The sequence below is a fragment of the Lepisma saccharinum genome, chromosome 14 (assembly GCF_977018435.1).
Source record: "Lepisma saccharinum chromosome 14, izLepSacc3.1, whole genome shotgun sequence".
NCBI lineage: Eukaryota > Metazoa > Arthropoda > Insecta > Zygentoma > Lepismatidae > Lepisma > Lepisma saccharinum.
Genome location: NC_139242.1, coordinates 35,903,581 through 35,928,854, shown reverse-complemented (window position 1 = coordinate 35,928,854; position 25,274 = coordinate 35,903,581). Strand labels below are relative to the sequence as shown.

At 38.7% G+C, this 25,274-nt stretch overlaps 1 protein-coding gene across 3 annotated transcripts in view; it reads right to left on the bottom strand.

The window, feature by feature from the left end:
* Window positions 1–25,274, bottom strand: part of LOC145998787 (uncharacterized) — a 166,998-nt gene that overhangs the window by 128,623 nt on the left and 13,101 nt on the right. Inside the window, exon 1 of one of the 3 annotated variants that reach the window (XM_083135379.1) lies at window positions 13,383–13,765. The exons of 1 other annotated variant lie outside the window; for it this stretch is intronic. The gene's annotated coding sequence lies outside the window, so the exon portion shown is untranslated. Of the gene's footprint in view, window positions 1–11,950; window positions 11,971–13,382; window positions 13,766–25,274 lie in introns of those variants that run through there. One more of the 3 variants, XM_083135381.1, reaches the window with a different exon arrangement.

Here is a 25,274-nt window from a genome sequence, read left to right as displayed (position 1 = left end):
AATCTAGCACTCCTGAGGGTTGGGGAAAATGATGACGGATGCACATGGCGAGCTCCGTACTATCGATCGGCGACAGTGATGCTACCCTTTTTCTTCTTACATCATTCCCCACACAGGGGAAATAAGCATAGCATAAAAATTACCATTATATTGGCGTGACTCCCTACACACTGCAAAACACGTGCCTAAAAACAAGCGGCACGTGCTGTGCTTCAAGTTGTCGTTAAAATATTGTCGTCAAAAGAACGTAGAACGTGTTTTGGTGAGACTTAACTGAGTTGTCAATTCTGATGGTAAACTCTCGTCCATTGAATTCGTAATTACTCTCCTTAGGTAACATCCCTTACCACTTGCCACAAAATATTCAGATTTATTAAAATTTGCAGGTTAAGGGTACTTGTTAACTTCAGAGGTTCATGTTCTACTCCCAACCCAAAGTTAGGCTGCTGCTGTCTCTTACTTGAACCATTAGAATAAAGCGACGGTGGAAGGGCACAGAAAGGCTAATCGGGACTGGTCCTACAGTATAAAGTGGGATCCGAACCACCATTATGTACGTCCACCGGACTTTGAAACCCGAAATCTGGGCATAGACAAGAAACAGACAAGGACATTTTAGTGGCCTTCGTAAAGGGAACCTTCCAACATTCACTTGGAGTGAATTGAGAAGAACCACGATAAAATCTATCATGACGCTCTTACTAGATGGGCAATCCAATCAGAATCCAATATATCACCAGTTTTGAATCAGCACATTCCTATTCATTCATATGAACATCCAGCCAATGTAAACAAGAGCATGTGGCTTCTGCTGCTTCCCAATAGGTTAATTCTTAATTCGTCTTTTCCAATTGGCCGTAGCTATAAATTTCATAATATAATGCCCCACAATTTCACGATAGTAATTTAGCTGGAATGGCTAGATTATCGCGCGCGCAACACACTGGAATTAGCCAACAGGATTTCTCAAGAGTCACGTGCATTATTTTCACAGACTTTGTTCTTGCATTGAACTGACAATAGTTCTTTCGTGTGATATGAACCTGCAAACCACCCGAACCTCGAAAAACGTCGCGCATATACAGAAAAAAAGCAAACTGTGATAAGTGCCTACTTGTCCATTGATAAATTCTAACGATACCTTCAACTTTGTACGGTTTGATACTTTAAAAAAAAAAGTCTGCAATTAATTTTAATGGAGTGGGTGGTATTGGTTAACCGCTCTCTCACGGGTTAAGCAATGGTCTGCTTGTCACGCTGGAAGAAACGGATCATGGCCAAATTTTGGAGCAGATACTTTTGGATATGTCCCAAAGCTTCCCTTGCTATAATATAGACTCACATGGGCACTGGGCAGAAAAAAAAAGAAGCTGGTCACACAGAGGATTATAATGGCTGAGAGTCCAGACACCAGAGCCTCGTTAGTCTGCAAAATGAAGTCCAGGGTGTGGAAAAGTCGTTGATATTTGGGTCAAAAACTCGAATTAACTTTGTGAAGTTATCTTTGGTATAAAGAACGAACCAACATTATTTGTAAATGTGATAGATGGAGCTGATCTGAGGAGCTGATACAATTGATTGATTGATTTGTTGTTTTAAGTCCACTTTATGCACATGAAGGCTAATCGGGACTGGACCTACAGTTTAAAGTGGGAACCGAACTACTGTGCCATGTGCCTCCAAGGAGCTCATACAAGGATTAGCAGAAGTTGCACACTTATTTCAATCCTGTCAAAAAGGTTGAGTAATCGAAAATATGAAAACAGTGAGATGCTAGTTAGGTATATCTCCTCACGTTACAGTTGTAGGGCGACCTGTAAGTCGACTACTTGAGCTTGTTTTGTTTTAAGTCCAATTTATGAACAGCAAGGCTAATCGGGACTGGACTACAGTTTAAAGTGGAAACCGAACCACTACGTGCCACCTCCGTGTGTCGAACTCGGGACCCCCTGATAACAAGGCAACGACGTTACCACTACGCCATCGAGGAGACCATTAATTCGATTAATAAGCTAGATAAAATCATTAATAAATGTGTTTCGCTTTCGACTTCCGTGAATATGGAGAAAATTCTCTGTAATGAATGTATTGCTATTTTTCATCTTGAGTTCTTCAACCTTCCATACGCGCACGTGTAAAATTCTGGCTTCCGATGAAATTCTGCAACGGGAAAAAAAAAACCTGCCCACGCATGCCTCGGCGGAACTACGTTCCACTGCATCGTTTAACTCAAGCCGAACAGCATCGCTGAGCTGATGGGAGCAATCCATGCTGGGTCGACGAGTGGAAGCGCCAAATGACCTCTTCCCGTTGGAGATATTTTATCGCGTTACGTTGATAGCTTTATGACGAGGCCACTAGACGAAGCAGTCGGCACCTGCGAGAGCGAATTCGCACTGCCAGAAGGCAAAAGCATTCAAGGTGGTCCACGCGCACGGTGTAAATGGGCAGACAAATATATTCGGTGCACGCTTCCAGCCAATGAATAAAAAAAGCAGAGGAAAATTATCATGACGTGATCCTTCGGAACAATGGCTCGTTTCGCAAGCGACATATATTATCTATGAATGGAGCTGTAAACAAAAGTCTCAAAATGTAGACTATCTGAATTGGGTTTTAAGTCGATTTTATGCACATGAAGGCTAATCGAGACTGGATCTACAGTTTAAAGTGATAATTTCGAACACTATATGCCTCCACCAGGTACCGAACCTGTGTCCCCTTGATTTCAAGGCGACGACGTTACCACCAAGCCATGTGGGAAATTTAGAATATCAACGAAGGCTATGAACACTAATGGGCATTCTCATAGGCTATATACAGTCAAGAGAAAATGATCGTTGTTATGAAATCATTAAAACAGACCCTCCAATTCCGATAATATTTCTTTTTGGCAGAGAAGCCAAGGGTAAAAACTAAAATGTATAATGAAAGGTTGCTTTCCTTCTTAGGATAAGATACAAGTTGTAGGGATTTCATCGTGTTTGTTAGCAAATCCTAACAACTGGAATTGTCTTCTCACTGTACAAGATCTATACCTTACTACGCTGATCAAGGTCTCCAAACGAAACAAATGATCTTTCTACGGGATAAATTCTATTTTGAGCCCCCCTTTTCAGCGCACCAAACGTATCACAACATAACTTCAGAGTTAATTAATGACACAGGTGGTCAACAAGTCCACTTTTCCCCCCGGGGAAGGCACCAAAGCAGTAGCGTACGCAGGATTTCATCAAGGGGGGTGTTATTTCGAAAACTTTCTACAAATTCACATTACCGTTGTTTTATTATACTTTAATTAATTAATAATACTTATAATGAATTAATTAGTTTAATTACTACTCATGCAGCTGCTGTTACTACTTATATCAGTACTATTATTACGTAGTCGAGATCTACATGAATATATTTATGAAAGCAATAGAACAAAACCACATTTTCTTTGTTTCTTTGTTACGAAATAATTGTCTAGTCAACGGTTATTTGTGTATGATAGGTGAGACATTTTAAGTGTAAAGAAAATCCATAAAAACAAGCAAATATATCACATTTATTGAAATAATCAAAATATGAACTCATTCAAGGAGGTCTAGTCTGATAACCTCGTGGGAGATCCGGGTTCGATTCCCGGAATTGGTTGGAATTTATCCAGCCTTGTCTCCGCACCCAGCCTCATATTAATGGGTATCTGAGAGCAACCCTGGGGGAGAAAGACTGCCGGAGCATGGTGCTGATCACATCAACTGCAAAATAGCTTAATTCGAGAATGTGTGGGGCCCACCACACCACTACGTGTGCCTTCATGGCACGGTGGTATATGCACGGGGAAATTTACATTACCTTTACCTACGGAACTCACCCAGGATGATGATGAAGCGCGAGAATACATGTTGCTATGTTTTCGTTCAAAAGTAAGTTTATAGACATTCCAACACATTGATCACTTCTAAGTGATTCACAAAGCACTTCTTCAACATTATTTAATGATGTGGATGTAGACTCAGCATCACTTGAGAGTTCACAAGGGGATGTGAAATCAGTACCAGGAAGAATGTTTGCAATAAGGTCGGCATACTGCGACGAGGCAAGGAATTTTCACAATTCTCACGAGAGTCACTGCGCGACTTTTTGCAAAAAAATTGCAAAATGGAAATTTGCAGCTGCATAGATTGTGTTTGGAATGATGTGTTTTTCTTCATTCTCCATGGGAATAATAATTCAAATTATTATTATTAGTATTATTATTATTATTACTGTCGCAGATCTTTGACTGTGGTAAATTAGCCATTTTTATTTTTTCTACACATTTTCCATAATATTTCAAAAGTTCAAAGGGGGGGGGGTAACCCACCCCTTGCGTACGCCACTGCACCAAAGACCAGAAAATGTAAATGGTAAGCAGCAATGACATTTTGAAACGACAAACTCTATAGTAGCTACACAAAGTTTGAAAACTATTTAGGACATAACTGTTTACTAAGCCTCTTGTACAATGGACAAAGTAAACTTGTATAATGATAGAAATAGTAAAAAAAAAACAAAAAAAAATGGAAACGGAAGTCTAACATGTCAGCAACTTATCTTCTGATGTTGTATTTGAATAAAAACGTCAATACGCAGAGGCGAAATCTGCTTCGTATCAACAGAATATCATTCCACAAATCAATGCAGACTGTAGAATAACAAGGAATGAAAACAGTGGTGGACAATTCTTGCCGTTGGTTGTACAGTCCTGTTCAGATAAAGTGACACATTCTTCAACTGTTCAACCTCATAAAATTGCCACTTTATGCGATCAGGAGTGTGCAACCGATTTTTGAAGTAATAGTTGGCAACCTTTATTCTTAATTCTTTTTTATTATTATTCTAAACCTTATGCCATTATAAGAAATGAAATTGTACCGATTCTAAAGCAGGCGTTGGCCTTCTTATTCGAGATTCTTTTTCAATTCAATACCATAACATTGCTAAAAAGGGGGTTGTGTTTAAGGGGCCCCCAAATGTCAACCTCACTTCCACCTAATACTCCAGGTAAACTGCATTTCAGCAGGCCAGCGAGACACTGGTGCTTGGATCTGTAGCCAGTACAATCCTGTGTAGACAGGCACGTATCCAGGAATTCCTTTCGGGGGGGGCTCAACACCATTTTTTTAAGGGGCATAGTAAGAACCTCGCAATTGCATGTTCAAGACCAGTGGTGGCAATTGGGTTCCAAAACGATGGGGGGGGGGGGGGGTGCGGAAGGCGTTGCAAGGAAAGTTTACTTTCTCTTGGTAGCCAAGGCTTAACATTCATAATGTTGAGTGAGGCAAAAAAATAAAAATGGGGAGCAACTATCCCTTAAATCGTTGCCACTGTAAGGCTATCATTTTAAACAGAACGTGAAATCGGAACATTTTTTACCACTCGACTCCTCTGTTTCCATGCATTAACATTGTGTGCCGGAACCATCTCAGTATGTGTGTTTGTCCATTTCTTCTCATCAGGCATAAAATCATCTATGGTGTCTTTGAGTGTTTTTACGAAGCTGTTACACATGCATGGGATGGACAATCCACTCGACAACGCGAGATTCAAATTGTGGGCTGCGAACTGGACGCAGACAGCTCTCGAATATTTCTCTCTGATTCGAGCCTGAACACCACTAACGTGTCTTGTCCTCCCATGTTTTCAGCTCTTATAAAAGCCGAAACCCACCAAATTGTGCAGATTCAGGCCTAAGCACTCACAAGTGTTCAAAAATGCCTGTCACAGCTTCCGCTGTCTTGTCATATATCTGCACGAAACAAAGGAAGTCTTCTCGAATACAGGTGGATCACGAAACAATTAATGCACAGTGAAAACCCTTCCGTTCGCAACACATCTAATGTTTCGTCTCCCAGTATGATCAAATGCTTACTCATTTATCTCCAGTGACGTGCCCAAGGGAGGGTTGGTGAGGTAATAACCCCATTTGACCCAGTATTCCTTTTTTAAAAAAAGAAAAAGAAAAAAAGAGGAACGTCAAAGTCAGGAAAAAAAATGCAAAATCAGGACTGACCACCAAAAATAGTATGCGTAACCCTTCTTCCTTCCGAAAATCCTGGGCACGCCTCTCTTTATCTCCGACACATTTTTTAAAATCAACTCACCAGAAGTTTTTATCATCGTATTGGAGATTGAAGTAAGATGCGTTCTTCCTGCAGGTTTGGATATGATCCTTTAGGGTGCTGTCGTCGGCCTGCCTTCACACCTAACCTTAACAAGGCCCTAATTTTCCATCCTTGTGACTTGGATTTTCAAGACTTAAGGTTTCAAACCGAAGGGACACGCGATACATGTTGATTGGAATGGGCCAATCAACAGCAACGTTTCGCACCGTAGCTACACAAAAGGCCGCACAAACCTAATCTTCAGGCGACACGGTGTGAAATCTCCCTTATTAGGCCACTGTCATGGTCACCTCGAAGTAGTAGCTCTTGTTGACCACAGAAAAAAATTATCCTCAACCGGTGATAATGCTCCTCAGTTTTCTTCTCTCTCCTATATTTTGTGTGCTTGTTCACTATACAGGCAACACCTTACGATTTGATATACACATGACATGTACTATGTAGACATTTTATCGAAAAATCTGTTGAAGTCAAGGATGGCTCAGTTGATAGAGCCCTGATTTGGGTCCTGCTAGAGCCTGCAATTTCCACCTAAAATGTCTACATATGCAACATCTTCTTGCTTTCTCTTCTCGTCATTCATAAAATTTTCGGCAGTCTCTTTATGGTAGTTAAGTGTTTGAATGTGTTTCGAACCCAGTAGGCTTAAACAAAAGTATTTTTTATACCATGAAATTCTCGGACTGCATATACGAAATTTTGTTCTGGCAAAACTAAATCATCACTCAAAACTTTGATTTTCAGTTGATCTATGCAGTTTATTTCTGTTTTAATAAACCACTCCAATATCCGGTATTGCTGAAATAATCACTTTAGAGAGAGAGAGAGAGAGGTCTTGATCTCTTCGGCCCTCGAACCGAACTAGCACTACACTGAGGCCCCGGAAGTTCTGCTGTCGTCAATGTCTTCATTTTCGAATCACTATATCTTATAAAGCAACCAGAGGACGCTGACTGATCACCAATCGACTGTATGAATTGTCACACTTACCTCTGAAATCTCATTAATCGATTCTTTGTACAGATCAACCGAAAAATTGAATCCGGGTATTGATATCCTCATTATATTCTAGAACGTTCCGCAGATAAAACGATTCGTTAATATCGCCAGTAGTTGACTCCTTCTCTCATTCAAGAACGTACCCTCTCCCGCCTTCCAGAGATTAGAAATTACAACGAATCGCCCTACATGTGGTGCTATATTTCTTGTGTGGCTTCCAAATGCTGACAAGTCTCTACATAGTGCTCAAGTGCGCTGCGACAACACCGAAAGCGCAAGAAAAGTTTATGTGCAATATTATCAACAACAGGGTTATAGAACATTCTTAGTCTTGCCTCGATAATTGTCTATCTCCTTAAATTATCGTTACATTATTCAAAAAGCCAAAAACCTAATTTTATCTAGTGTAAAATAAAAAAATTCCTGGGGGGGCTTGAGCCACCTCAACCCCAGCTTGGATACGTGCTATTAACAATAACAGGGTTATAGAACATTCTCCGTCTTGTCTCGATAATTATTTCTCCCAAATTATCATCACATTATTCAAGAAGCCAAAATCCTAATTTTATCTAGTGTAAACAGAAAATATTCCTGAAGGGGGGCTCGAGCCTCCTGATTCCCACCTTGGATATATGCTATTGACAATAACAGTGTTATAGAACACTCTCCGTCTTGTCTCGATAATTATTTCTCTCAGATTTATAAATTTATTATCTTGACATTATTCAAGACGCCAAAAATCTAATTTTATCTAGTGTAAATTGAAAAATTTCCTGAAGGGGGGGGGGGGGCTCGAGGCACCTCATCCCCACCTTGGATACGTGGTATTAACAATAACAAGGGTATAAAACATGCTCCGGCTTGCCTCGATAATTATTTCTCTCCTTACATTATTTTCACATTATTTAAGAAGCCAAAAACCTAATTTTATCTAACGTAAACTGAAAAATTTCTTTGAGAGAGGGTCGAGCCCCCTGTGCCCCATCTTGGATACGTGCTATTATCAATAACAGGGTTACGGAACATTCTCCGTCTTGCCTCGATAATTATTTCTCTCCTTAAATGATTGTAACATTATTTTATTTCACACCACAAGAAACCAAAAACCTCATTTTATCTAGTGTAAACCTAAAACTTTCGGGGGGGGCTCGAGCCCCCTAAGCCCCCCCTCTGGATACGTGCCTGTGTGTAGAGTTGTGTGTGTTGCCCTTATAGTATAATATAATAATGTGTTTTAGAGCCTTAGCTTTTAAATCAGAGATATTAGTTCTCAGAGAAATGTGTTTGTATAATGTGACGGGCGCAAATAGCGTAAGTGCTGATGCACCCACAATTTTCACTTCAATCAATGAAAATAATATTAAAAAATTAGCACTGTGTATACCGATGGTGTGGGGGGGGGGGGCACTACGAATCTATGAATTACTATCAACAAAAATTACATTTTGTTTCAAATGCCATGAAATAGCAGTTAATGTACTTTTAGTCGTGCATTTTTTCTAGTCAGGACCTTAAAGAAAAATATATGACGAAACTTCGCATTTCTATGCCCATCTTATGTTTTCTTTTTATGATAAATGTCTGCATTAATGTAAAAACAAAGTCTTATAGCGTTCATCAGCATATTGTTGCTAAATGTCTTGTCATACAAATAAGCGTAATTCGATTTCATAACATTTTGAAGGGTTCTGATTATTTTATAGTCATAAATATCAATTTTTTTAACTTCAAATATGTTTCTTGCAGGCTTAAATTTTGAATGGAATGGGCACGGGATCACTAACACTACATTCTACCGCATTATGTTGATAACCAACACATACTTTTATTTGTGATTTTCATTCCACGCCACTGATTCCTCACTATCTCAGGTGTTTTGTTGAACTTGACTAATTACAGTACATTTATTGGCAGAATACCATTGCTGTAAAGACATGAATAAAAAGAAATTCCAGGAATCTAAACTTATTGTGACTACCATCCATAAACATTGAATGAGGCAATTCAGAAAATTAAAGAGTATTTTAATTATATTAATTAGTCCCAATGAAGACAGGAAGGTGTACGGTATTGTCACAAAAACTCTGAATACTAAGGATGCGATAAAGATACATGTAAATACTCAATTATTTATCAGTGTCACCTTCTACAAAATCAGACATAAATCATCATTTTTAGCTATTTTCATGATTTTGGCACCATGTTAGAATCTCTTGTTTTCAATACACATACGTGTAGAAAATATTTGTGTTCTTTTTTTAAAAATTAATAAAAAATGGGAACAATAATTTTCTTGTGTAATCTTTTCCAGTTATTGTAAACTATGGGGCCACAATGAACAAGTACAGTACAGACATTGTTGTTATGGAAAAGTATAGATTGTGAGATTCGAACCCCAGGGTGAAAATTAGCATCTGGTTCAACCTACACATCCCTAAATCCCCTCAATCATTACCCCTAAAAATTTTCAAGCGGTCTCAATTTCGGCTCTAAATTTACACCCCCCCCCCCCCCGATGTAAAATTCTGGATAATGCCCTGTACACACATGCACTGTCTTATAAAAATCATCCATAGCTCTTCAAAATGCTCACGTAATGACACAAAAAGGTGTCCATAGTGTTTTTTTCCCTTTGTAAAAATTAAATGTCCAAAATATTGAGAATTTTACATTTAATCATTCCGTAACTACCTCCTGGATGTCTGTGCCACATTCCTGTCCCCAAACAAACTAATACAGGATAGGCTCTTGTTAAATTATGTCATTCACTTCAACAACTTTTGAGAGTTTATGTAATACAGTGGTGTGTATGCATCTCTCAACACACGCACTAAGTACAAAGACATAACTTGCTTGCATGCATACACCACAACACTAGGAATGAGCAACATTCCCTACAACACACTGTGCATACGTGGACAGGCACGGAAGATTGTCCTGCAAAACTCTGCATACTAGAACAATTGTTCGAGAGACAGCCTACGTTTACTTCATTATTTGGTTTGATTGATTGATTGATTTGGTGTTTCAAGTCCATTTTATGCACAGTAAGGCTAATCAGGACTGGACCTCATTGTAAGTCTTGAAAGATCTGAAACCACAGCCCAACACGATCAAAGAAATATTTAACAACGATTTGACATTTTAACAAAACATTGCATCCAGCAAGAAAAAAATAAGATCCATAACTAACGAACATATAATCAAGCTTGAAAGAAATGTGATGTTATAAATAACATATTATAAATGTACACCCAACGGCAAAAGAAACGGTAGGTGAATTGTCCATCACCATTTTCATTCAGTTTGTATTGCACAATATGATGATAATGGATTGAAATAAAGACGTCAATAAGCAGAGGGCAATGCCTGCATCGCACCAGCATAATATCATTCCTTAAAACAACACAGGATGTAGAATAAAAAGAAATTAAAATAGCGATGGACAACTTGCCTACCATTATCTTTGCCGTTGACTGTACACACAGAACAAAAAATTGACGCTATTAGATATTTTTCTATTCCAGCAATACAAAGTGCGAAGTATTGGTGCATCAAAATACACAGAAAAAATGCATCTATTGAACAGAGCAGACACTATCATTTTTTAAAAAGCCAAAATTACACGATGATCTGTGTCAGATAAGGCCATCAACTTTGTTCCGATGCATTTTGAGATTGTAAATTCATGAATACGCCGGTGAGGTACAAAAAGAATAGATGTCACAGTGTGCCACATTTGTGTTTACCTTATGTACAATTCGGTGTCTCTTTGTACACATTCGATTTTCAATAATATAAATTGTTGCAAGAACCACCCGCTAAAAACAGATTGACTGCCCCCATAGTTACCGACATATGCAGTCTACCTAAAGTTTGCCTCAAGTGTGCAAATACACCTTCTTCCCAAGAAGATAACCATTAACAATGTCTAGGTAGATGCCTTGACTTAGTTTTCTGATAGTTCAGCATCCCAGTTTAAGATTGAGACATAAACACGGTGTACATTAACAGGGGAAGGAAGAGAATGTAATGACAAGCATTCAAATAGCCCTGTGGCGACTGTGACAATTTATCCCTCCCTCCCTTCAACAAGAATAACAGTTGCATTTGTAGAGTGCGCGTTAAATCTTCTGCATATGGCGATAGCCAATAGCAGCGCACTGCAGCGGTGCCATGTCGAAATCTCCTTCGGAAAAGAGACAGCGTGGTTGAGCGAAACGCCTTGTCACGGAACTAAATTTAGGCAACGCCGCACGTCTGTGATTCGCTGGTGCTGTTCAGCTGTTCAAGGCCATATGCACGAGATTTGACGCGCACTAGCAAATATTTCCAGTGGATTTTAAAAGTTTGCCTTCAAGAACAAAGTAATGTGAGTAAAATTGCACGGTGCTTAGGAAGATTGTATCCCACTTTAATCTGTAGGTCCGGTCCCAATTAGCCTATATGCGCATAAAGTAGACTTAAAAACCGAAATTCAAATTAAAAAATAATAGTAGTCATGCTTTCCAACGTTATGACCCAACCGTCTGCACCACAACTGTCAGTATCTATCCAGCTTATGAAGATAATCTCAACAATGTCTTGTGTATTTCTTATTGTTGATTAAAAAGTAATAATGAATGTGTTGGTAAATTAAATGCAAGTTCATAAGACAAGAACTGCAAAGCGTCCAATTTCGTCATTCATACAAGTCTTGCATTAGGCGATCGAGTTTAAAAAACAGTTTATGGCAATTCCCACAGAAAAAATACAAGCAACATTAATTTAGTTTAAATGTTGGTTCCAGACAAACTTACGGAAGAAGAAAATGGCTAATCCGAGTTTCCATTGACCTGAAAAAAGTCAGAGAAATCAGTTTAGGAGTGAAAAGGTCGTAGAAAGGTCAAGGGAAATGGAATGGATTTTGTGCTTCCCACGATTAGAGACTGACAAAATATATTTCACATTGTTCTGCAAGTTGCTTGGTTGTTTATTTTCATATTTATCTCTTTTTTTAACAATATTGGCTAAACGTCAATCATTTAATTAACATGCATAGCACAGCTGAAGACAAATGTCAAGGAATTCATTATACAATGTCCTGAATTTGAAATTACCTTGAAAAAACAGATCAAAAATCCAGCTAACATAGTGACAATTGTTTGTTTTTTAATTATTTTTTAAAGAAAATGAACATGAGACTAGACAGTCAAGCTTTAGAAAGACAGACATATTCATGGTGATTTTTTCTCATAATTTTCAAATTCAAATTTTCTTCATTCAAGGTCGAGGTTCAGCCTGTAGCTGTTCTCCCACCTAAGCTTGATGTTCATGTTTTGCTGTAGTTCATAATAAGATCACATACCTAGTCTCAAAAAAGATAATATTTCCTTGCACTTTTCCTGTTTACAATGGAAATTACAGACAAAATTATATAACTACGACAGTGAACTAAAAGAAAGTAAGCAGAGGTGTAAAAAACAGCCATGCAAAAATAGAAATACAAGTACCTATGCAATCAGTACAGGTAGAAAATTGGTTCTTAAAGAGACAAAATAATGTACAAAATAAACATTCGACTAGCAATCGAGACAGCGATTGGTTTATCTTTAGGTGCATTTGTGAAAGAATGATTAGTCTGGAAAGAAAAGGGGGCAGAAACCCATTGCTAAGATATTTAAAAACGGTTTAATGTGTGTTATTTTACAAGCCAAACTGAATTTAATAACTTCAAAGTTTTCAGATACCACTGTCTACAGATATAACAGAAAAATGTCCACCGAAACAACATTCACTTATACTTTTAATCATATCATTATTTCAGTTACTTAAAATCATTTTCTTTAAGATCCAATTTCCAATATAAAAGCCTCACACACACACACACACCCTACTCCATCCAGGTCCACATCAAACAATGACCAAGGCCATCGTGGGAACTGCATTTGCCACCAGTTAAAAACATGGCAACGTTGTTGATCCATTGTGTATTTTTACACGTTAAGAAGGGGGAAATGAATTTGCTGCCTCACAGGAGCCGGTTGTGCCTGTTTTCTTGCATGCCCTAGCTTCCGTGCCACAATACGAATCCCCCCGTTCCCCCTTCCCCCTCTCTCGGGCGACCTAACCGTGTCCTCAACCGCGAGTGGCGTCCTACATTGCTTTCCCTACCCCGTTCCGACGTATATCGTATATGGTCTGCTGCTTTCTATGACCCCACACAAAACTCACAAATACAGATAAACTTACCTTGTATCTGCCGTGATTTCAATCCAAAATCTTCATTTCCCGCGTTATTATCCAAGAAACGACGTCGACATGTTCCATACGAAAGGACCAGATGGCGTGAAAAGATCTCTTTTCCTTTTTTTATTCCTCGCCTCTTGAACAAACAAAACTTCATATGCTGTGTCACTGATCGCCACAATTACACATTTCCAAAGTGCACTACACTGATACGGTAAACAATCTCACGTACCATCACCATATCACACTAGCACCACAGAATTTATCACTAATATGCTCCAACACGTCACACTTTTTCCCATCAAAATGGCTGTAATCGTTGTCTACACTTCACAACTGGTCGTGACACAAATCCACACGTTCACTCACTACCTTCTTTCACGCTCTCTCCCTGACGAGTGTGCCGTAAGCAGCGGTGACTTTTCCCAGCAAGACCAATTTCCCGGCCAGCCAATCGCATTGCGCGTAGCCGAGCCCGCGATCGATGACGTCACACCCATCTAACTTCGCGTGCCACATTCGAGTGAGGGTTTACGCGCGTAGTTGGAAGGGGGTTTCCTCGCCACCTTGTTCTCCTCCCGAGGAAATATTCTCTTTGTCAGCTTCACAAGGGTTGGGATAAAACCCAGGTACAGTAAAAAAAAAAAAGGTGGGGAAAAAATACCCGTCGTAGCACCAGGTGGCGTTTGTGGAGTTCGTTCCCTACAAATTATTTATTCAGGGTGGTGGAGGTTTTTGTCCATGTGACCTTGTTACAAATCACATGTCTTTGTTAAAGACAAATGTTGTCTCTTAATTTCGTATCCTCGATGATCGACAGCGCTGATTGGTCGACTCACGATTTTGCTACCGAAGATATCGGGTTCGAATCCAGGCCTGTGCATGGTTTGCGAGTGTCACTACATCATATCATTACTCATTCTTCTCATCTTCGCAATGAGTGGCATAAAAGCGAAATAACATAAACCAATCTAGGCACGGCCTGGGCATAATGGTCCTGCGACAGCCCCTTCATCAATTTCACCGAATCAGTGATGGTAATTTCTGAATTTTGTTTCACAGCGTCATAAATAAACGGACACTTGGTAAAGTGGCTTACAAAGGAATATCATGCTCTTGTTCCGAAACAAATTAGTTGGAGAAGCAGAAGCAGTCGCGGATGATGAATACCGGATTCGAATCCCGGCCTGGGCACTGATGTTCTTTGTGAGTGTCCCTTCGTCAGTTTCATCATATCATCACTCATCTCCCATCTTCGCGATTAGCCAAAAGTGGCAGGAAAGCGAAGTAAAATAAACCAAATCAATCAATCGCGGATAACGATTCAGTGATCCATAATTCACAATTTCCATCTAAGGGGGGTCGGTGATTCCACGACAGTTCAACCAGACCATGGTACCATGATCTCAGATTTTGATAAAACTTGACACATTTAATCCTTCCTAGAATTCTTAAAGTTTCAGTTAATTTGAAAAATATAAAATCGGGTAGCCATTTATAAAAATTTCAGAAATAAGTGCTGGTTAAGTTAGATCATATATCCTAGTTCATTTTAGATATAACTGAGTTGGTCTTTCTTCTCTCACGAAGATAATTCAAACTTTAGTAAATCATGTTTTCAGCAAAAATAAAAGTTCAGGATGTTAATATTTTATTGATTTAGGTCTATTGGTGTACTAAAATATGATTGTGATATGTTGTCACATTTTTTTAAAATCCTTATTGCTTGGTCATAGTGAAATTTCAAAAAGATTGAATAATTTGTAACGGAGATAGAATTTTTCTTCCTAAGATAGTTCAGCTCACACTGGAGGCTTTGGGAATTGAAGAAGAGACGCACAGGGTGTCTACCAAACTAAGAAATCCAAAATCCTTGACTTTTCATGACTTTCTCTTGGCCTTTCTTTTCTTTTTCTTAACGTTTATTTAATCGCCCCATATTTAGTTATAGTTGGAAATTTTAAAAAAATATATTTTTATTAAATGAAAAACCCCTACCACAGGGCCAGTTAAGATGAAAACTGAAGCTCTACTTCAACAAGAGATTTAGACTTGCTTTTATTAATGCATGTAACAATTAATGCCTCAGACTTCATCACGAATAGGGAAAGGACACATTACTTTGTTTAATACATTCACAAAACTTCACGCATATAAGAATGTGATTCTTAAGAAACTAAGGAAACAAATATTAACCACAACTTAACACAATTTTAGATTTCCAAATATTCAATGTTATCAAACCCCAGTACAGGTATATGAAAATATAAATTCACTATGCTATAAAAAATAGCAAAAATTCTTGACCACAAAAATAATTTCTTGACCTATCTGTTGATTTCTTGACATTCTTGACTGGTAGACACCCTGTGAAAGTTTGAGGGACCATAAAAATGAAACCGGACAAGATAGAAGCAAAAATTGTTATGTGATTTTTCATCTCCACGGAAGGAATAAATGTTACAAGTTTCTTCAAAATCTGAGATCTTGGGTTCCAAGAAACCCCCTTTTTTGGATGAACTGACATTGAATAGCGACAAGCGACACCTTCAGAAATAAATTCAACCTTTCGCACAGAACTTACACGACAAGCTGCCGGTGTCGCTTGTTGCTTCCGTGTCGATTAGACTGGGCCGTTTTCTCAATATAACGTGCTTCGTGCCGTCTCGGTCTATTGGTTGCGCATTCGCAGTGAATGCTTTTGTACAGACTGGATGTAGCCCGTGTCGCTTGTAGTCTCGGCACTGTAAGCTCCCTAACAATTGCGAGTGTAATGGAACATTCGATATCTTCAGTTTAAAAACCCTCCCACAATAATATAACCTTTTCAAAGGCAGAGGTCTCACTTTCGAACCCTGGTCAGGCATGGATGTTTCGTCGTGTTTGTTCCATTTCGTCAGTGCGCCCGCCATTCATCCTCATCGTCCCGATTAACCAAAAAAGTAGAAAAATGACGTAAAATAATTGAAGAATAGAAAAATAACCTTTACACCATCATTCAAAAGAGTAAATTAACAACAGCAATTAAAATGCCAACGAGTAACTAAGAAGTAGTTAACAAGTCATCTGTTGCATAAACAAGACACATTCGGAGATATCCGTTACTTTCTGGTGCAAAACACTGGGAAATTTGAATTAATTGAACAAACCATAAATTGCATTGTTTTAGGGATACGAATAAAGAGTGAATTGTAACAACATAGCGAGATAAACAACGGTAGAGCAAGCTGCAAATAAGACGACAAATTATAAACATGTAAATACTCGTATTTTTCTATTTATTCACTATTGTACATATTACATGAGATTTTTAATATTTTGTAGAAATTAATGTTATTAATTAGGACATATGATGTTCCTGGACGCCACAACACTTTGACGCGCTATGTTGCCACACTTCGCTCAGAATGGCGCGTCAACACTTTCTGCTGTTGGATTGCAACATGACCTATGCGTAGCTAGCTACATAACGCAATCCTTTCCTTTCATATTATATGTAAGAAAATAGTTTAGGATATCAACAACAAATTCAGAGTCCAGTTGTCCGCCTTTCGATATTAATTACCACAGATCGATTCGCAGCATCTAAACATTTCCGTAATTCTGGGGAAAGTTTACATTATAGCACAGATAACTTTCTACCGAAAAGATCCTACTGGTCAACCTCCGTGGCGGAGTGGTTAGCAAGCCCGCTACGACGCCAGGGGTCCTTGGTTCGAATCCAGGCCTGGATATGGATGTTCTTTGTGAGTGTCCCTTCAACAATTTCATCACATCATCACTCATTCTCGCCGTCGCCAAAAGTGGAAGAAAAGCGATGCTAAATAACAAAAATCAAATCAAATCAAATCAAGATCCTTCTGGAATCTGTGTACAAGAGATAATTTCAAATCGTGCCGTTTCGAATTTGCAACCACCTGAAACTCAAGTGTATCAATAAAACGTTTCCCTTAACCAAACGTTTTCATAAATGTTATTATTATTATTATTTATATACAGCCGTAAAGAGAACACTCCTCAACGATTACAGCAAGGTATAACACGTGGACATCACCAGTGTTTCTTCCAGAAAATATGCTCGGGGGGGGGGGGGGGCATTTCCAGAGAACCGGGAGGGCGTTGCGAATCTCATCTGCAAAATACAACATATGTGTGTTTAACATTGAGAATTACTAGTGGTCGTTCATGGTTCGTCAATGAACTTGACGAATGCAATGCGGTGGCTAGATTGTAACAACCGAATAAAGATTTCATTTTTTAACTCAACACTTTTCAGTCAGTCCACCTTTGACTCAACAATCGATTTTCTTATCGTTTACAAATATATTGTTGTGTATGAATTACAAAGAAAATACAGCGTCGGCATTGATGACAACGAGTCGACGCTTTTGGTATGGAAAGCACTACTGCACATTCGAGATGGGAGAGAGGAGGTAAGGCTAGTGCGGTTGCCAATTTTTATTTCCGCTTCTTCTGTAAGATTGGACAAGTGTGGGCGTTGTTATTTACAGAGGGAGATATAAAGGCAAAAATATTCGCCACACAAAGTAATGCGCTCCGATGCGAGGGAAACAACGGTAGCAAAAAAGTTTTATACTTTGGTTTTGTCATACAATTTTGTCCGGGGGGGAGGGGCGGTAGATTCCCTCCGCACTCCCGGAGAGGTGCCTGAAAGAAACACTGGACATCACCTGCGCAGTCACGCAAATTATCCATCGCCACGTTTATTTTCTTTGTTTTACGCAATAAGACCTTCAAGAATTGAAAGAAAACGGCAAACAAGCTTCTGGCAACCTCTGTACACGTAAAAAACAAAGGATTTAAATTTATAGAAATGAAAATTGTCATGGACAATTTGCCGAAGCAATACTTATGCATCCTACTGTACATCCCGCCCTTGGATCTGTTGTGCTGAGGCAAGAAGCAGGAAAATGAAATGACTTGCTGTGCATTTAATGCCATGGAAAAATTCGGTGGGAATTTACTTTGAAATACTTTGTCACTTACCATCCTTACTTTAAAATACAAAAGATAATTGGAGTGGCTACGTGGACTGTCGTTCTGAATTGTGGTGGAGCTCTTAATTATTTTCCAAAGGTTTCTGGCTCACATCCATGGCCCATGAGAAGCAATTTGAAACATCCTCCGTAACATAAGATGTCAGATCTGGATTTCAGGTGGCCATTTTAAGAGAATACCTCAATGATGTGTTCAGAGACAAATGGATTGGACGAGGATCGCCAAATTTACCAGCACCTCTAAAATGGCCACCCCAAAGTCCAAATCTGACATCTTGTGATAATGCGCTATGGGGACACATCAAACAGAAAGTCGCCCATAATCGTTATCAGACAACTGGGGAACTTCAAGAAGCTCACGCCAGCCAAGTTACGGAGATTTTCACATCGCACCTGGAGGCGAATAATACTGTGCCATGAAAATGGCGGTGTGCACACAGATTTTCTGGAGTAAATGGTGGCCATTGGTCTGATTTAATGATATACCATCCTCACATCATACGCATGCTGTTAAAATAACATTTTGCAGGTTTGTCTACAATTCAAAGGCGGGGAGGGGGGGGGGGGTAATGGGACTTTTGGTACACCCTGTATATTAACAGGGACTCGCCAAATTTAAGAACACTGTATAAATGTCGATGTTTTAAATTTGTTGATTTCGATTCGTTTTTGTTTAGTAGAAAAGATGGATTTGTGTTTAGATGCAAATTGAGTACGTAACAGATTATTTCAAGAGAAATAATGTCGTAACAGGTATAAACTATGTTTTTATTCTTGCGGCGACAGAACTTGTACCTAGGTATAATGAAATGGAAAACTCAAATCTGGGAACTTTTCTAAGGTTGGAAGCGGCCCCGGCGCCCACCCAGCGTCGAATAACATGGGTACCTGTGGGAAACCCTGGGGGGTAAAGGCGGTCAGGGGCGTGATGCTGATCACATCACCCCCCTCACGACCGGATCAAGAAAGTGTGGGGAGTTACCCCCACACTCCCTATACGCCTTCATGGCGTGGTGCTATGCACAGGGGAGCACTTTTTTTCTTCAGTCCAGTGCTAAGGATTTGGAATTCAACTTTTAAATTGTATAAAAATCTGCTCATTGTCCGTGTGTTGTACGTGAACTACGAATGTAATGTATAGTTGCAGAAAATGTAGCTACGACACTGACACGAAATGTGATCAAAATGTAGTTTCATTTTTCAGCTGTTTCTCTTTTTCATTCTTCGAACCTTCCTCTTTCTTTCCTTCTTAATATTTGTTTTTGTTTACCGTCTCTTTCTGTCTTATTCTTACTATAATATTCTCTTTCCTTCTCTGTTTCTGTCTTCCATTCATTCTTACTCTCCTTGCCTTCTTTTATTCTTACTATATTTCTCCCCTTCATTTCTGTTTTTTTTCGTTCTTAATATTTTTCTCTCTAATTATAATTGTTCCTCTTTTTATTCTGTTTGTCTCTTATTCTCATCTTTCTCTCTTTTGTAACTGTCTACTGCACTCACAAATAGCAAATTCTCTTTATCTTATTCTTACTATATTTTCCTCTCTATTCTTGTCTCTTTCTCTTTTATTCGTACCATCCTTCTCCGTTTCACACTCCTACCTTCCTACATTCCCTTCTGTTTCTCTCATTTTTACTACATCTCCCTTTCCTTTATTCTTACAATCTCTCTAATTCTTACTATCTTTCTCTCCGTTTCATTCTTACTATATTTCCTTCTTTATTCCTCCTTTCTCTTTCATTCTTACTATCTTTCTCTCCATTTCATTCTTACTATATTTCCTTCTTTATTCCTCCTTTCTCTTTCATTCTTATTATCTTTCTCTCCATTTCATTCTTACTATATTTCCTTCTTTATTCCTCCTTTCTCTTTCATTCTTACTATCTTTCTCTCCATTTCATTCTTACTATATTTCCTTCTTTATTCCTCCTTTCTCTTTCATTCTTCTTATCTTTCTCTCTATATCTCTTGTTTCTCTCTCTTCCAGTCTTATTATATTTTTTCTCTTATATATCACCTGTTATCTTTAGTTCTCTTTCTTGCCTGTTTCACTGCTGTATTAGAACTTTCTCTTTTTTCCGTTCCTCATCCTTTCCTTCTCTCTTTCTCTGTTTATTATTTTCACTCAATTTCTGTCTCATAGATTATTTTCCTCTTTGGCCGCAATGCTTCCTCTACTGTAAATGATTCTTAATATTCCCCAAGTAGATCCTTATGGTGAGCTAAGAATATTTCACGGTGGGTTAGAGACGACCCCTGTCCACGCCCCTGCAATACACCCCCAACTAAATGTAACTCCGTTAGGTGTGAAAGTCGACGCAATCAGTGATGAACAAAAGAACTGCAAGAAAGACTTGCTAATCCCACCATTAGGAGATCGTGGTAATATTTTTTGGTAGAATGAATTACAATAACATCGCAGAGCCGTGAGAAGGGGCAACTGTCTTCAAGGGGGGAGAGTGGCAATAGAGTATATAAAGTTGCATTCAACGAAGAGGAAATGAACGTTCTTGTAGGCTACGCGACTTCCTGTTCTTTCGGAAACAAATGAAGCAGCTGCCGGCCCTCATTCAATGCAGCCACGAAGTCAAGAGAAGGGGGAGGAAGACAAAAGCAAGCCACCCCTCCTGCCCTCCCCATGCACCGAAAGCATCGGAGGGCTTTGTTGGACGTCATCTTTCCGAGTGGCTCTCCGAAAAGATAATGTTGGATCTGAAGGAAAAGTGAGGCCAAGTTTCAATCGAAAAGATGAGCAATGGAGATGCAATGCCATCTAATCTGTCGCCCTAACCAGCATTGATTGGCGAATTCTCAAGTACTCTCCCCCTAGTGCAGTGGTTCTTCCAGAATTTTCCATCTGCGGTCGTGTAAGGCTAAATTTAGAGTCAAGATGACCAAATGTTTAGGGTGGTGTTGGGGAAATTTTGTGGGTAAGACCTGGAAGCGCAAAAAAGGGGAGGTTCCCTAAATGCTATCTGGTTACTGACAACCTCCGTGGCGGAGTTGTTATCACAGCGCACTACGACGCCAGGGATCCTGAGTTCGAATCCCGGCCTGGTATTCTTTGATTGTCCCTTCATCAATCTCATCATATCACTCATCCTCATCGTTGCGATTAGCCTAAAGTGAAGGAGAAGCTAAGGAAAATAACCTAACTCAATCATGGTACAGGAAGAATTCATCTGTGCACACTTAGTCGATGCCTTGATCCCAACAATTTTGCTCCTAAATGCTCCAGAAGAAATTCTAAAAGAGTGTAATTTCTCAGAATTTGGAATAACGCAGCGGTTTTCAAAAGAAGAGGTGTTAAAAAGAGAGATAAACCTTTAAGGGTGCAAAGATAGGGTTAATTAATTCTTCCCACCTTACGGAATAATTGTAAATACTCGTAGTTCGATTATGTCTAGGCTTGTTGACAAACATAAGATTGGGTTTAAATTTGTTGTCAGCAGGCACGTAGCCAGGGAAAGGGCTAAGGGGGCTGAAGCCCTCCCGAAATACTACAAATATCTAATTTAAATGTTATTTTTATTGTTAATAACAGAAATGAAGTTATAACCACAGTAAAAAAGCTGCATCGAAAAAAGTTTAGTGTATGATAGAGAAACCAGGTTATATTTGTATATTCTACCATTTGAATCAAACAATAAATGGAGCAACAGTTTGCAAAACTTATAGTTTTCTTTGTGAGATCACATAATATAAACTTTGTGAGTAAAATTTACCATTAACTGTCAAAGCCTTTTTTTAACGATTGTGCAAAAGTTAGTAATAGAATAAAATAACTATGATTTTCAGTACACTAACTGTACAAAATATAAGAATAATAATGGACAACAATTGTGTTAGATATTCACTGATTCCGTGGATAGAGTAGCAAAGTCTCTCAATTTATGTAATAATAACAATAAATTTGGATTGAAATTGGTGTTTTTAATAACTTATAATAGTTTTTATTGTAAAATAACAATAATTATTATTGTCATTATTATTTGTACTAATCAATTTTTATCTATGGCCTGACCGCCTCTACAAATATTTCTGGCGACGCCCGTGCTGATAAGGGATGAGCCACACCCCGAAATAAAATTCTGGCTACGGTCCTGGTTGTCAAATCGTGTAGTTTCATCAGGTCAAAATCATTACATTTTTTTAAGTGCTGATTTTCATCGTCATATTGCATTTTGAAAACCGGATAAAATCAAATTTGTCAAAAATATTCCCACTGCAAAATATTTGTTGATGAAAATTGCTGTGCAAACTAAGATGGAAAAATTTCAGGAGAACCTCTCGCGGTCCGGCGGTTGAGAAACGCTGGACTAAGTGGTCCTGCCAAAAGACGCTTTGCACGCCTATGGCCTGGAAGATCTATTTCGCCACGGAGTGAAGTTGGGTCTAAATCCATGGGCGAAACAATGACCGGGCGACCGACTTAACAAATAATTCCTATTGATTGATTGGCTTTCTTTTACTTCGTTTTTTGTGCCACTTTTGGCTAATTTGCGAAGATGAGGATGAGTGATGATATGATGAAATTGATGAATGTAACACTCATAAACATCCATGCCCAGTCCGGGATTCGAACCCGGGACCCCTGGCGTTGCAGTGCGATGTGCTAACCACTCTGCAACGGAGGCCGGCATAATAATTGACTCACACACAGCAACAGAAAGTAACAATAAAAGAAATTACCGCATTTAGCACTACAAATCACCCCGGTGGAGGCACATAGTGGTTCGGATCCCACTTTAAACTGTAGGTTCAGTCCCGATTAGCCTTACTGTGCATAAACTGGACTTAAAACACCAACTCAACTCAACAACTACAAATCACTTAAAAGAAGTACTTAGTAAAATATGACAACATTGATATATTCACGTGTTACTTTCTCAGATGTGAACACTGGTGTCGCAACATCATCTGTTTTGACATTCTCGAGTAAATAAATCAGATTCGTTATTTTGTTTCAATTACAGTGAAACACAAGTAAAGCACATAAACTGTTCTAAAGTGTAAAATCTTCAATTTTTCATTCAGCCGACATGCGGAGATTTCTTGTTGAGCAGCAATACCACCACACTACTTTGGTAATGAGAGCGCATGGATACAGCCGACGTAAGTGAAAGAACTTAATAATTAGGCCTATATTAAGTTCTTTATTAAGTTAAGAACTTAATTATAACTAAATGCTGATTGTTAATTTTTGAGTATTAAATTTAGCAGTTGTCATCATTTAATATTTAGTTCTGACGAAGTCATTTTAATTGTGTTGTTACAACCGCATTGAACCTTGCAAAGTCGTTTTCAAAAATTCCTCATCCTTTTGAAAAACGTATGTGGCGATATTTCAAATTCTGATGAATTACATCTGCTTAGAATTCTAGAGAATTCAAGTGAGCCTTCGTGTGCTCTGCTTTCGCTGTTATTAGATATTTCCAATAAATAGGTTTGCGGCCACAAAACAATCGCATGTAGACAAGAACGAAAGCAAATCACAACGAAGGTTCGTTCGCTTGAATGCTCCCTGAAACTATGGTATGCGTATAGTTGTCTTCCGCTTTGGACGACCACTGTACTTCAAAGAAAGTTCCCAAGCTTCCTCTGGGGTTGTGTCAAAGATGCCGAACTGGTGTTATTCCAAGACTAGCACTATACCGCTACTGGTACACGCATCTTCGGATATTGGTACGGCAGCTTGGTAGAAAAATACAGAAATTATTGCAAAATCTTACCTGTATCCCATTTCAGTTTATTTATTTTTTGCCATCACAGAACAGAGCTTCTACTTATGTTGAACATAATATATATCTATAGGGTGCTAGTTCCGACGACACAATGAAAAATGCAAGGAAGAAATGTTTCCCGAAAGCGACGATAGATGGCAGCACGCCATATAAAGAGGAGCAGAGTTAATGTAGAGAATAGGAGTGGAGAAGAGCGATTATATATATTATAGTAAATGAAAAATACATAAAGGAAGAGTATAAAAATTATAGAAGGAGTAAATAAAATGTTGTAAGTAGCCAATTAAGATAAATAATAATATGCTCGTATATGAAACAATCAGGAAAGTTAATAAGTGAGCAAATTAATTCAGAAATGTATCTCTCTTTCCTTTTTTATCTTCTGACGAGGATAACATCGTCAGCTTTTGTATTTGTCCGTCCCTCGGTGGCGCTGTGTTCAATTAGACGCCCCGAAGCACTTACGGTTGCGCTTCTTATTAGACGCACTGGGCCATAGGCAGCGCTTTGATATTAGTGATCCTGGGCTATTCCCCTTTGGTCGTTACGTAGGAGGTGGCGCTATTGTCAGTTTAGTCGACCTACTCTTTCTATAAGTATAGCTTGTATCGTTTGCCAAAGAAGCGGGGAAAGCGAGCGCATATATATAATAAATAAGATTACGCTTTAAAATGAAAGACAATAAATTAGAAGAAGGAAAAGAAGAAGCCTTTTCCTAAAATAGAAGGAAGAAAAGAAGAAGAAGCCTATTCTATAATCAAAGAAGAAAAGAAGAAGAAGCCTATAATCAAAGAAGAAGAAGCCTTTTCCCAAAAATAGAAGGAAGAAAAGAAGAAGAAGCCTTTTCCCAAATCAAAGATAGGAAGGAAGAAGAAGCCTTTTCCCAGAAATTACGAGAAGAAAGAAGAAGATTTCCTTTCAAGAAGAATACAACTGACGTAAATTTGGAATCAGCATATATATATATATATATATATATTTTAATGTATATACAAGTTTCGCTATATATTTTCTCTGTATTTTGTATAGTTCTCAGAATATAGATCCGCATTTAACTATATCCTCTTGGCTATAAAACGCTTTCTTATTTGGAATTCTCGAATAAAGAACCTATCCCCTGAGATTAAGATATC